General features: G+C 38.9%; 1 non-coding gene across 1 annotated transcript; it reads left to right on the top strand.

Annotated features, from left to right (window-relative positions):
- Nucleotides 1–10,131: 10,131 nt before the first annotated feature.
- On the top strand, nucleotides 10,132–10,202 carry TRNAG-GCC (transfer RNA glycine (anticodon GCC)). The gene has a single exon. It is a non-coding gene; the product is annotated as a tRNA-Gly (tRNA).
- Nucleotides 10,203–10,784: the final 582 nt, after the last annotated feature.

Raw genomic sequence — 10,784 nt, 5'->3', positions numbered from 1 at the left:
ATGACAGAATTCCACTGGCGCAACCCCGTAATGGGTTGTACCTCAAGCGTTACTATGCTTAAATAGTAACCTGAATGCTTTTGTTGTATTTTGTTTTCGCTAAAGTGTTTGTTTTGGTCGAGTAATCCACCTTTTTACATTTATTGCAGATGTCAAACCTTCTGGAGACATGTGTTGGATATGCCGACGGAGCGAGTCGTAGTTCGCGGAACCTATCCTCCGCAGCCTGGGCCATTTTTGATCCAAGCGGCGAGTTAGTAAGTTTCAGAGGTGTATGTATTGGGAAATCAACGAATAACATCGCTGAGTATAGCGCGTTGATAGAGCTGCTCTCTGATGCCATCACCCATGGTATACGCCGACTAATCGTCAGGCTAGACTCACAACTCGTAATACTACAACTCAATGGTATATATTTCGTTCGCAATCCAGCTATTTATCGCATGTTCCTAAGGGTTAAGATTTTGGAAAGACAATTTGATTCAATTCAATACCAGCATATTTCCAGAAACTTAAACACATTAACCGACTCATTAGCAAACTATGTGTTAGATAGACATTTGCGACATTTATAAAAAGAGACACATCATCAATGTTGTACATATGGATCATATAACTCGACCAGAATAAACCTCGAAAATCAAAATATATATATAAGCTGTTTATCGTTTGTACATAATGTTCTGTAACCAAGAAAAAAATCGGTCATATGACCCAAAAACTCAAAAATGCTAGGGGGCACCCTAGCCTAGTGATGCTCATGATAGCACGTCACGGCCTGTGCAATCATGCGCAAGAGACGAGTCCATCGTCTAGGCACACCAGTAGTATGCCGCTGCAACTGTAAAGGTAACTCATCAATCCTCACATCGGGAATGCCGAGAGTAAGGCTCTCAACCTGCTCCTGCACAGCTGTAAGGGTCTCGGCTACGTCAAGGTCGCGGAGAATAACTCTTCCAGCAGTCTCCCCTGCTGGGGCAGCGACTGGCACTCTCGGGCGAACTGCTGGACGAACAGGACCAACATCTGCATGCACACATGAGTTTGATTAAAGTCTTGATAGAATAAAGCACAAGGACATTATAAATAAGAACAGTAAACAATAATATGGTCAAAGATTTTACCAATAGCGCCCCATTGTTCGCCATCCGGCAGTACCAAGTCCGGATCGCCTCGGAAATCCATACCAACATATGGATACTCGGAATAGACCATCTCCTGACGCTCGAACCACCTGAAGAAGGTATCAGTGAAAGAAATCTGAGATTGACCAGCATGCCTAGACATGTGATCAACCCATCTCTGCATGCGTGGCTCGGTAGGAGAAGGCAAGTCGAGTGCGATATACTGAGGCTGCATCAGTGGTATTTTCTCCAAGGCAAAGGCAGTCAGAATAGAACCAAATCCAAAGTTCTTCAGCTTCCCGTCCTTTACCTTGTTCAACTGACTTTTCATCTGAAGAAGTACTGCATCACACCAGTTGAATACTTTCGGTTGGAGACACTCCAAGGCGTGCTGCACATAAGATCTGTTGGCAACATGAAGAGATGCGCTACCGGCCATCCTACCAATAGTATACAGAATGGACCTGAGAGACCTGTCAGTAATCTCACGGATAACAACCTTGCCGTCTCTACTCGGCTGGGATCCCTCCCTGCAATACTGGGCTGGGATCTCTCACGGAGTCATTCCCTCTGGCCGAACCTGACAAAGAAATGGGGGCACCCCGCCTCGACAAACCAGTCAAGAAGTAAATGTCTACCACGGTCAAAGGGATGGATTTGCTCCTGATCTGAAATACTTGGTTGATAGGATCCCAAGCATCAATCATATACTGCAGTAAGGAGATCTGTGCTCTCATACTAGAGATACGGAAGAACTTCAGCAGGCCACAGTTCCGCAGCGCGTTCACCGTGACAGGGTCATGGAGGGCAATCATGTCCTCTTCTTCATGTTCTCGTTCTCGCCATGTGAGGGTCATTTTGCTCAAAAGTCCCTGCAAAACAAACAAGAGAAAGAGTAAGATCCTGGATTTGATGAGAAACTGGCAAAATTTTCATCAAAAACTGTGCAACAAAACTGTTTTTCTATGCTCAACGCAACTGGCTAGTGTCCCACCTGCGTTGAAGGTCAAACTGCCTTCATGCAGCTTGACATTCAACGCAGGTTTCGAATGGACTGCCTGCGCTGATGGCAGAGCGCCCTAACAAAACCCCAGGGGCTCAGGAGAACAGGAAAACAGGCACAGAATGGAAAAAGGAAACCATGAAAAGAAAGAGCTAAGGTTTAGCTCCTACCTGGTCCAGACGGCGCCGAAAATCGTCCGCAGAATCTCCCGGAATCAGCTGATGAAAATCAAGGGGAAGAGGCACCTCCAAAGCTCCAACAAACCAAGTTCAAATGAAATGGTAAAATGAGAGGTAAAAACACCTTTTAATGGCTTTTTACGTAGTTCAAAGCGAAATATTAGGGTTATAATCTCATTTTCAAGCAAATTCTATTCATTTCTAACTAGTTTGATGCAGCAATTGAGGATACAGTACTATCTTTGAAAAGGGCAAAGCTAGTCATGGTAAAAATAAAAAATTTGACCATATAATATCGAGCAGTTTTAGCACACAGTTCATGCTCGTTAAAAAATAAACGCAAGATCCGAGCAGTTTTAGCACGTAGTTCATGCTCGTTAAAAAATAAACGTAAGATCGAGCAAATGTTTCCACCCGCGTTTAAGCTCGTTAAAAAATGAACTATCTCGGTAAATAACCACTGTGAATGTAATATCATCAGCCATTAAAGCCTTGGTCGTGTTTGCACCGTCACCTCCACTTTTCCATTGGCCGATCGTTCACCTCCATATGATTGTTTACCTATTTTGAGGAACAGCTGCGAAGAGTGATTTCACCTAGCCATCCTTGTGACACTGCCGTGATTGGAAAATTCCAACCTGTACCTGGAATCAGCTGCTAACCCTGTTTATCACTCGTTCCTCAAAAGACGAGTCTTCTTTAAGCTCTTTTCAACTGACTCGTAAAATATGAAAAGATTGCCGAGTCCTTGGCCTTCCAGCTCGTTAAAGGGACAGGAAAAGCTATCCCTCCTCTAGATTTTAATCTTTTTGGACCTGAGGGATTATTGCACAAAAAGATCGAGCGCTTGTTTTATTCGGCTCGTTAAAACTATCGAAAACTCATCCCTTCTGCATTGTTTTATACTTTTTCGGACTTAAGGGATTAGATGACGAAAAAGGAATTTTGGAGTTAACTTTATGTACCTTTTCAGACTCTCTAAAAATGAAAAGGATCAAGTTATCCTTGTCGTTAGACTCGTTAAAATCATTAAATAGCGACAAACTTGTCTTTAGACGAGAACGAGTTTCACTATCGCTAGGCTCGTTAAAACATAGCGATGGGCTTGCCCGAAGGGCAGGTTATAGAACAAGCATATGTTATCCTCCTCAAGCTTGACAAAAATAAAGAGGTACTAGTCAGCAATGACTGGGGAAAAATTGGGAGAAACTAAAGAAAACTTTGATGGTAGCAAGTCGCTCTTGAACATGACATTTTTCCTTCGTACCACATTCGGGTTGGGTTGTTTCATTCACCGGTCACATCCATGGTCTCGCCATACCATCCATAATTGGGATAATGCTACTGATCCATTGTATCAGTGTCGCCATATGTTCAAGAGAAGTCGTTCAGAAAAGTCAACCGTGTCCCATCCACTGCCATACATTATCCTTCATCCTTTCATGACCGCCACCCTGAGTCATATGTCACAGATCGTTTTCACCTCCATTAAAATCATTAGCTCCGTTCCGTGTCACTGATGTGGGATTCATTAAGGCCCTCCTTTGACGGATCGCTTCTTGTCGACATCAGCTCATTATCCAAGAAGTTGATCTAGGAACAACCCCTTCAGTACTTTGAAGCTTGCATGCCTCAATGGCAAGTTTCTCACTTCCGGCGACAGGTATACATCAATGACCTTCGACCGAAAGATTTTGCGTGGTGTTCGATGCCAAGTCCTTTATTCACACCACGTAAATTGTACTGCAGTACCTTGAGGGTCATTATCATTATCGGTGATTCCTCTCGCGCTTGTTAACGGTTTACATCATTGGCCGGTAATCAAGCGATGTCTTTCCATGTTCGACTTCAGAACATTTCTCACATGGATCGACTTGTACTTAGAGTGAAGATCGAACGAGTTTGAAGACCCCGGATCCAGTTTCATCCATCCGGGCTGCGATATATATTCAGGAAATATAAAGACATTGACATGTACATCATTGCAGCAGATAATCATCCTACTCAAAGGATGATAATTTCATCAAAATTATCAGTCTACCATCAGACGATTGTCTGTTCTATGTACAAAAAAATGAATTTATAAAGCTGAGCATGGGAATGCCCGCCTCAGCTAGATCATGAAAACAGTATGAAAAATAATGTATTGTATTGTATCTTATTACAGGTCTCCTCCCAGCATCGGATGAACTTCGGATCCCCCTGATAAAGCATTTCACCCGATAAACAGCCTCATACTTTAGGGGGCAACTGTTATAGACATTTTTGTGCCTTACAGCATTGAACATGAAATGTCCATAATCTAAGGGATCCAAAGTCCCTAAACATGTTGTTCCTACCCCTAGAGGAACAAGGCTAACAAACCACAGCAATTCACAGAAGTTCTCCACCAGAAACTGCTCAAAAACAAGTCAATTCAGGATCATTTCAGTGGCTACACTAGCTGTTTGTGCTGAATGTCAAAGCCAACACTGGCTACCTGCGTTGAATGTCAAATGGAACACTGGCTACCTGCGTTGAACGAGAGTGGACAAGTGGCAAGCTCATTTCTCAAGGTGTCAAAACCCAGGAAGCTTCCAAAATGACACTTGCCTCAGGGAATTCGACTGGTGATGAGTAAGAGGTTCCAAATCTCCAAGTGGAAGCAAGAACCTCCAAGTGGACTCAAGAACTGACAGAGGGAGAGGACACTAGTCAGATCTCAAGCTGACTCATCCTCTCTCCAAACATCTATATATAGATCTCTCCTCCATGAGATCTAGAGGCTGGAATTTTGTTATTGCAAAGAATTGCTACTGGTTTGAGATTGGAATCATTGGGTGCTTAATGCTTTGAAGGGGGTGAAGATAGGAATTCCATTTGCTGGGAAGGAGATGCTGGATTGGAGCCCTCTGGGTTGTATCTCTTCCTGAACCTTGTTATTCATCAATAAAACTATCTTGATTTCTCCTATATACTGATGTATTTTTGATGTATGATTGCATTAGTATGTTTAGTTTATTTCTAATCCTGAACTAGTTATGAATATGAATCCATGTCTTGTGTAGTGTTCTCTTCTTGTGATCTTGCAGAAACCTCTTGAAGCTGGGCGAGCGAGAAGGCAAGTAGCTGGGAACTCTCCAAGAGAAGAGAAGCCGGATCGAGGGACAAACGGAAGACACCGGTTAGTCCATCCATCTCTCTCTTCATTCTTAATTCATAAAGGAAGAATATTAGAATAGTTGTCTTTGTTTGTTGCTAAGGCACTGTTACACCTTAGGTGGATAGGATCGTCTTGCATAGGCATTTTTCCCCACAACAAAATAAACCTCTTAACTCAATAAATTTGTTAGTTCAATACAACTACACTACACTTGTAAACAAATCGGCTAAGCATCCAAACATAACACTAATAAATTTATAAAATATTTAGTAATATTAAAACTAATTTAACATAAAATGTTTATAAATATAAATTAAAAACAAATTAAATATAAAATACTCGTTTTTTTTTTTTTTTTTTAAATCAAACACCCTAACTTATACCAAATATAAAACAATATCGTATTTTTTTTTTTCAGAGGAAAAAATCAGAATAGATTATATTAAGATGATATAAAAGTCAGCATTACAGATGTCTCAGAGGAGACATTTTACAGATAGAGAGGATAATTGATAACATGATAAAGTCCCCATGTAAGGTGGACGGAGAGAGATCATAAATGTAGGACCCCGGAGGCCGCAAAAAGACATGAAACTGGGTCATCATAGTTCTTTTCAGAGAGGAAATAACGCCAGATATAAAACCATATATGTGATCAGATATACAGAATAGAAGATATATGAGATGGGCCGTGGAGGCCGCAAAAATACAGGAAGAAAGGATTCATTCGGGAGTAAAACTGCCAGAAGAAGAGAACGAGCTAATCCGATGTGGGCATGGAGCCCGAAATAGACATCAAAATGGAGTGCAGGGGCTGGCAGGAATTCTGGAAGACACGATTGTTTCTCCATTTCCAGATGAACCAGCAAGTGAGGATAAAAAGAGCACGCCAGGAGGGGCGCTGAGAGCTCCACCAGAAGAAGCCATCCTGTACAGTAGGAAAGAACCGGTGAGAGAAACCATAAGTGAGAGAGAGCTCGTACCAGATTGAAGAAGAGGCAGCACACTCGAAGAACATATGGAAGTTTGTTTCTTGATGAGAAGAGCACAGATGACACCTGCTGGGACCATGCCAACCTTTTTTTTGGAGAACCTCCCAGGTGAGGTTCTTGTTGGAGAAGAGAAGCCATGAGAAAAGGATCGCTTTTAGAGGGCAGGGAGCTTTCCAGAGCTTGGAGGGGAAGGTTTATACTAAAAACTAATTTAATATAAAATACTGATGTTTATTTTTTTAAAGGAAAAGGAAATAATTTTTAAAGATCAAACACCGTAACTTATACCAAATATAAAACGAATATCGTATTATTAAAATCTCCATGAAAATGTTTAATTTTTTTAAAGGGAAAAGGAAATAATTTTTAAAAATCAAACATCTTAACTTATACCAAATATAAAACAATATCGTATTATTAAAATCTCCATGAAAATAAAACTAGTCGGAGATCAAATTCTACGAATATTAGAGTAACTTTTATATATCTTCATGTTACTCTTCATTTAAAATACAAAGATTTTTATGATGCACATGCTTCCCATTACATTTTCTTTTCAAAATATCTTTATACGATAATGTTAATTAATAATAAAGATGTAATTGTAAATCATAATTAGGTTAAACATCAATTTGGTTTATAAAATTTCCTTATTTTTTATGGAATCGTTAATCATTAAATTTATTTAAATTATATTTAAATAATTAAAATCCGTTAAAATGAAAACTAATTATTTTATATAGTGATAAAAATTATCATAATTTAACTATTCATGGATGATAAAAGCAATTATACGAAGTGTTGTGGATGAATATAATTGGACTTTTCACTATTATTAAAAAAAATCATATCCCAATTTATGTAGATAGGATATACAAACAATTTTTTAAGCCATTAATTTTTTGAAAATAAAACTTTTATTAATTAAAAACATAATTTTATTTTATTTTAAATTAATTAAATAAATATTTTTAAATTATTATATATAACTAGATTATATAAGAAATAATTTGTTCTCAATTTTTTTATCATCAATCACATCTCCAATTTTCTTGATTTATTAAGCTAATCCAATTATAGCGATTTTGGAATGCTTCTTTTCCTTCTTTTTTATCACAGAAACAAGATTTTGAAGAATGATAATTAGACTCTCTTTTGTTGAGGTCTAATAGACCACATTGGTCTCAGTGGACGTTAATCATCATCATCATTATTTAATTTATAATTTATGTTCAAAATTGTTCATAATAGCAATAAAGTTTCATTTGGAAAGAAATTTATTATAAGTTTGCATGTTTACTATTATTTGTAATTTTATAGTGCACTTATTTTAAGGATTTATTTAAAATTAAGATTAGTTAATAAAACAAGTGGGATAGTTGCATAGTAGCATAGTCTCTCCCTCAAGGTTTTTTTTTGCATGTGGTGACACTTCCAATTTCTTCAATTTGTTGTGATGAATATTGGTTCTCTAGCCCTATGCACCATCTTTATTTGTTTACCCACACTAGTTTACACAATGCTTCATGGTAAATGCTATTAAGCTCTCCAAGAATGTCTTGATTGCATGTTAATTCACTGAATAAATGTCGATAACACTTATATTTACTGTAGGGGAGCTTTTGTTAATCATAGGATTAAGCTTTAATGAATCTTTTAATGTGTTAATTTGCGTCATGGGAGTTTGATTGAGCTTATGTTACATTTGGCAAAAACGTTGCCGCAAAACAGGAAAATATGTGTGCCAAATAACATGAAAATTTATGTTTGTAGCTTTTAATTAATCTGAGTTGGCAGTAGCAATTATGGCAAGCATAGTGTGCAAAGTGATGATATGCCACTACAAAACATGTAAACATGATAGTTGTAATACACAATTTATGCATGTTTATCTAACCAAAATAGGTGGCACATGGTAGTATAGAACCTGAGGTGCTAGGTGGAGCACAATAGCCATGTGAGTCTTCCTATGTAGGCACAACTGCAAGCTGCATTGTGCCTACATATTATTTTGCTATGGAGATTCCTTTGAAGAGGTGAGAGACTCGAACCTGTTTCTAAATCTAGGGATTTGGTCAAGATTTGAGGCACCATGAGGATTCAAATTTCTTCTTCTTTGGAAGAATTTTCCCAAATTATCTTACTCTTTTTGAGAGGGGTGTTCTTTGGACTATTCCTTTGAATTCATGTGACAATCCTTAATAAGATGTTTGTATTCATGTTAATGTCTGCATCCAAAAGGGACATGCTCATAATCTAGAGGTTGCTTCCAAAGACTATCCTAATAATAAATGTTAATTGAGGCTAGAAAAGACTTGGAAGTATTTATATAGACATAGATATGAGCATACGATGTATACCTCCCCTCTTTTAGTAGCTTCTGATACCTTGACAACGCTGCCAATGGCATTCCCTATGCCTTCAATAAGTTCCTCCTCCCAATATTCCTTTGGAAGAAAAAAAAATTGAATCCACATTGGGGTAGCAAGGAGGTCTTCTTTCTCGGGCCTATATTTCTCCTTCCAAAATTGCATGAAGAGCCCTGCATTATTGAAAATAACGACCCTCCTTCAAAAACCCTTGATCTGTCTTCCAAGCTAGAGAAAATGACTATGAAAAATGCTTTTTCCCCTAACTTTAGTTATATTTGACACTAGATGTTCCCTTTATTTTGGATCCATCCAATTAGATATTTCTCAGAGGGACATAATCTAATGAATTTGAAAATCAAAGCATGATCCTGCATATATTGAATATATTCTCCGATCTTGTTGGATTTAATCTCATATTTTGGACCTTGGATCTCTTTTGGCAAGAAACAACTTGGATTTCTAGGTTGCCAAGACGCACCTAGAGGAGGTTTCTTTGAAAAACCACAAACCCCACTTCACCTAACTACTCTATGAAAATAATGTTGAATATAAAAAGATTGAAAGAGAATAACAGTGGATCTAAAATCTTTACAAACTCCCAAAACAATCTGATTGAAGGAGGCAGAGCCCCTAGAGGGGCTCTAGCTAGGTATGGCCGACTACATAAGAAAAAAAAACCAATTTCGTAGGAAATCTTTTAAATTGTGGTCTTTCATTGTTTAAAATACGAGCCGGTAGCGCATTATGCGTGTAAAGTCCGCTGTAATTCTCTTTCAAATGCAAAGCGGCAAGTCCGCTGTAATTCTCTTTCAAATGCAAAGCGGCAAGTTTTTCGGGGTAAGCGGCATTATCGTTCAAAGCAATTCAAAGGATGTGGTTTGGTTCAAATCCACTTTTAAGTTCTATGAAATTTTGACATGTTGTGTTAATGTCGTTAAATTCTTTGCCATGGTGATTCGCAGAAGACTCTTAATAGAAAATTTTCACATTAAATTGATGATATTTTCGAGCCTAAAGATTACCGGACAGGGAAATTCGAGAGAAGGGACCTCTGAACAAGTTCACGGGACAAATGTGGGCTCAAATTTATATCTAGAAACTCGTCGGAAGTCGGTTGACAGCAAAGGGCATCACAAAATTTGTGACTGGAGACCTTCTGCACCAAACACCAACTCCTCGGTGCTGGCATTACATATATGACAGGCATGACTGGAATCCAGCATGGTGCAGTGCAGATATCAACGACTCAGATCAGATATTAACGCAAAAAACCCTATTCGTAAACTAGGAAGAAAAGAGAGAAAGGTCTTTACATATTCGCACCAGTGGTCTAGTGGTAGAATAGTACCCTGCCACGGTACAGACCCGGGTTCGATTCCCGGCTGGTGCATTGAGATGTAGGGAGTTTTGTTATGTATCCTTACTTGCCACGCAGGTTAATTTTCCTCTCTTTATACAGACTTTTTATGCCCGAAGCTAAACCCCTGGGACGGTTTCATTGTGCAGAAACTAGCTATCAAACTTGTGATTCCAATAAATTCTTGCCGGATTTCGACAAGAAAAACCCGCCGGAAAAGCTTTCAAAAAGTCGCGTTATAGACAACTGCTTTATTGAACTAGTTTAGAGAGGCGCAATTGAATCAAACCCTTGAGCCTGTGTCCTATTGATTACAGGGTGAGCCATTACTTCGGTGGGCAAATATAGTGTTCCTTCTCTCAGAAAAATCATGAAGTGTCCTTGTTTGTCTCGCACTTCGTGGATCCTTCTCTCAGAAAAATTATTGGAGAATTGTGCTACCTCAATTCCGGGAAGACTAAGGCACATATAAATAGAGCATATCCAGTGCAAGAAACGCGCGCCTTTACACTAGCGTGGCAGTTTGCAAGAACATGAACTCGAGGATTCAGCCTGTAGCCTCTATTAGATCACACTAGGAAGAAGCCGTCTAGCAAGTTGGCTTATCATTGTTTT

This window comes from Pinus tabuliformis, chromosome 6 (genome assembly GCF_031772625.1).
Source record: "Pinus tabuliformis cultivar Carrire ecotype Pingquan chromosome 6, CPIR1, whole genome shotgun sequence".
NCBI classification, from domain to species: domain Eukaryota; kingdom Viridiplantae; phylum Streptophyta; class Pinopsida; order Pinales; family Pinaceae; genus Pinus; species Pinus tabuliformis.
This window is presented reverse-complemented; position numbering and strand designations above follow the sequence as displayed.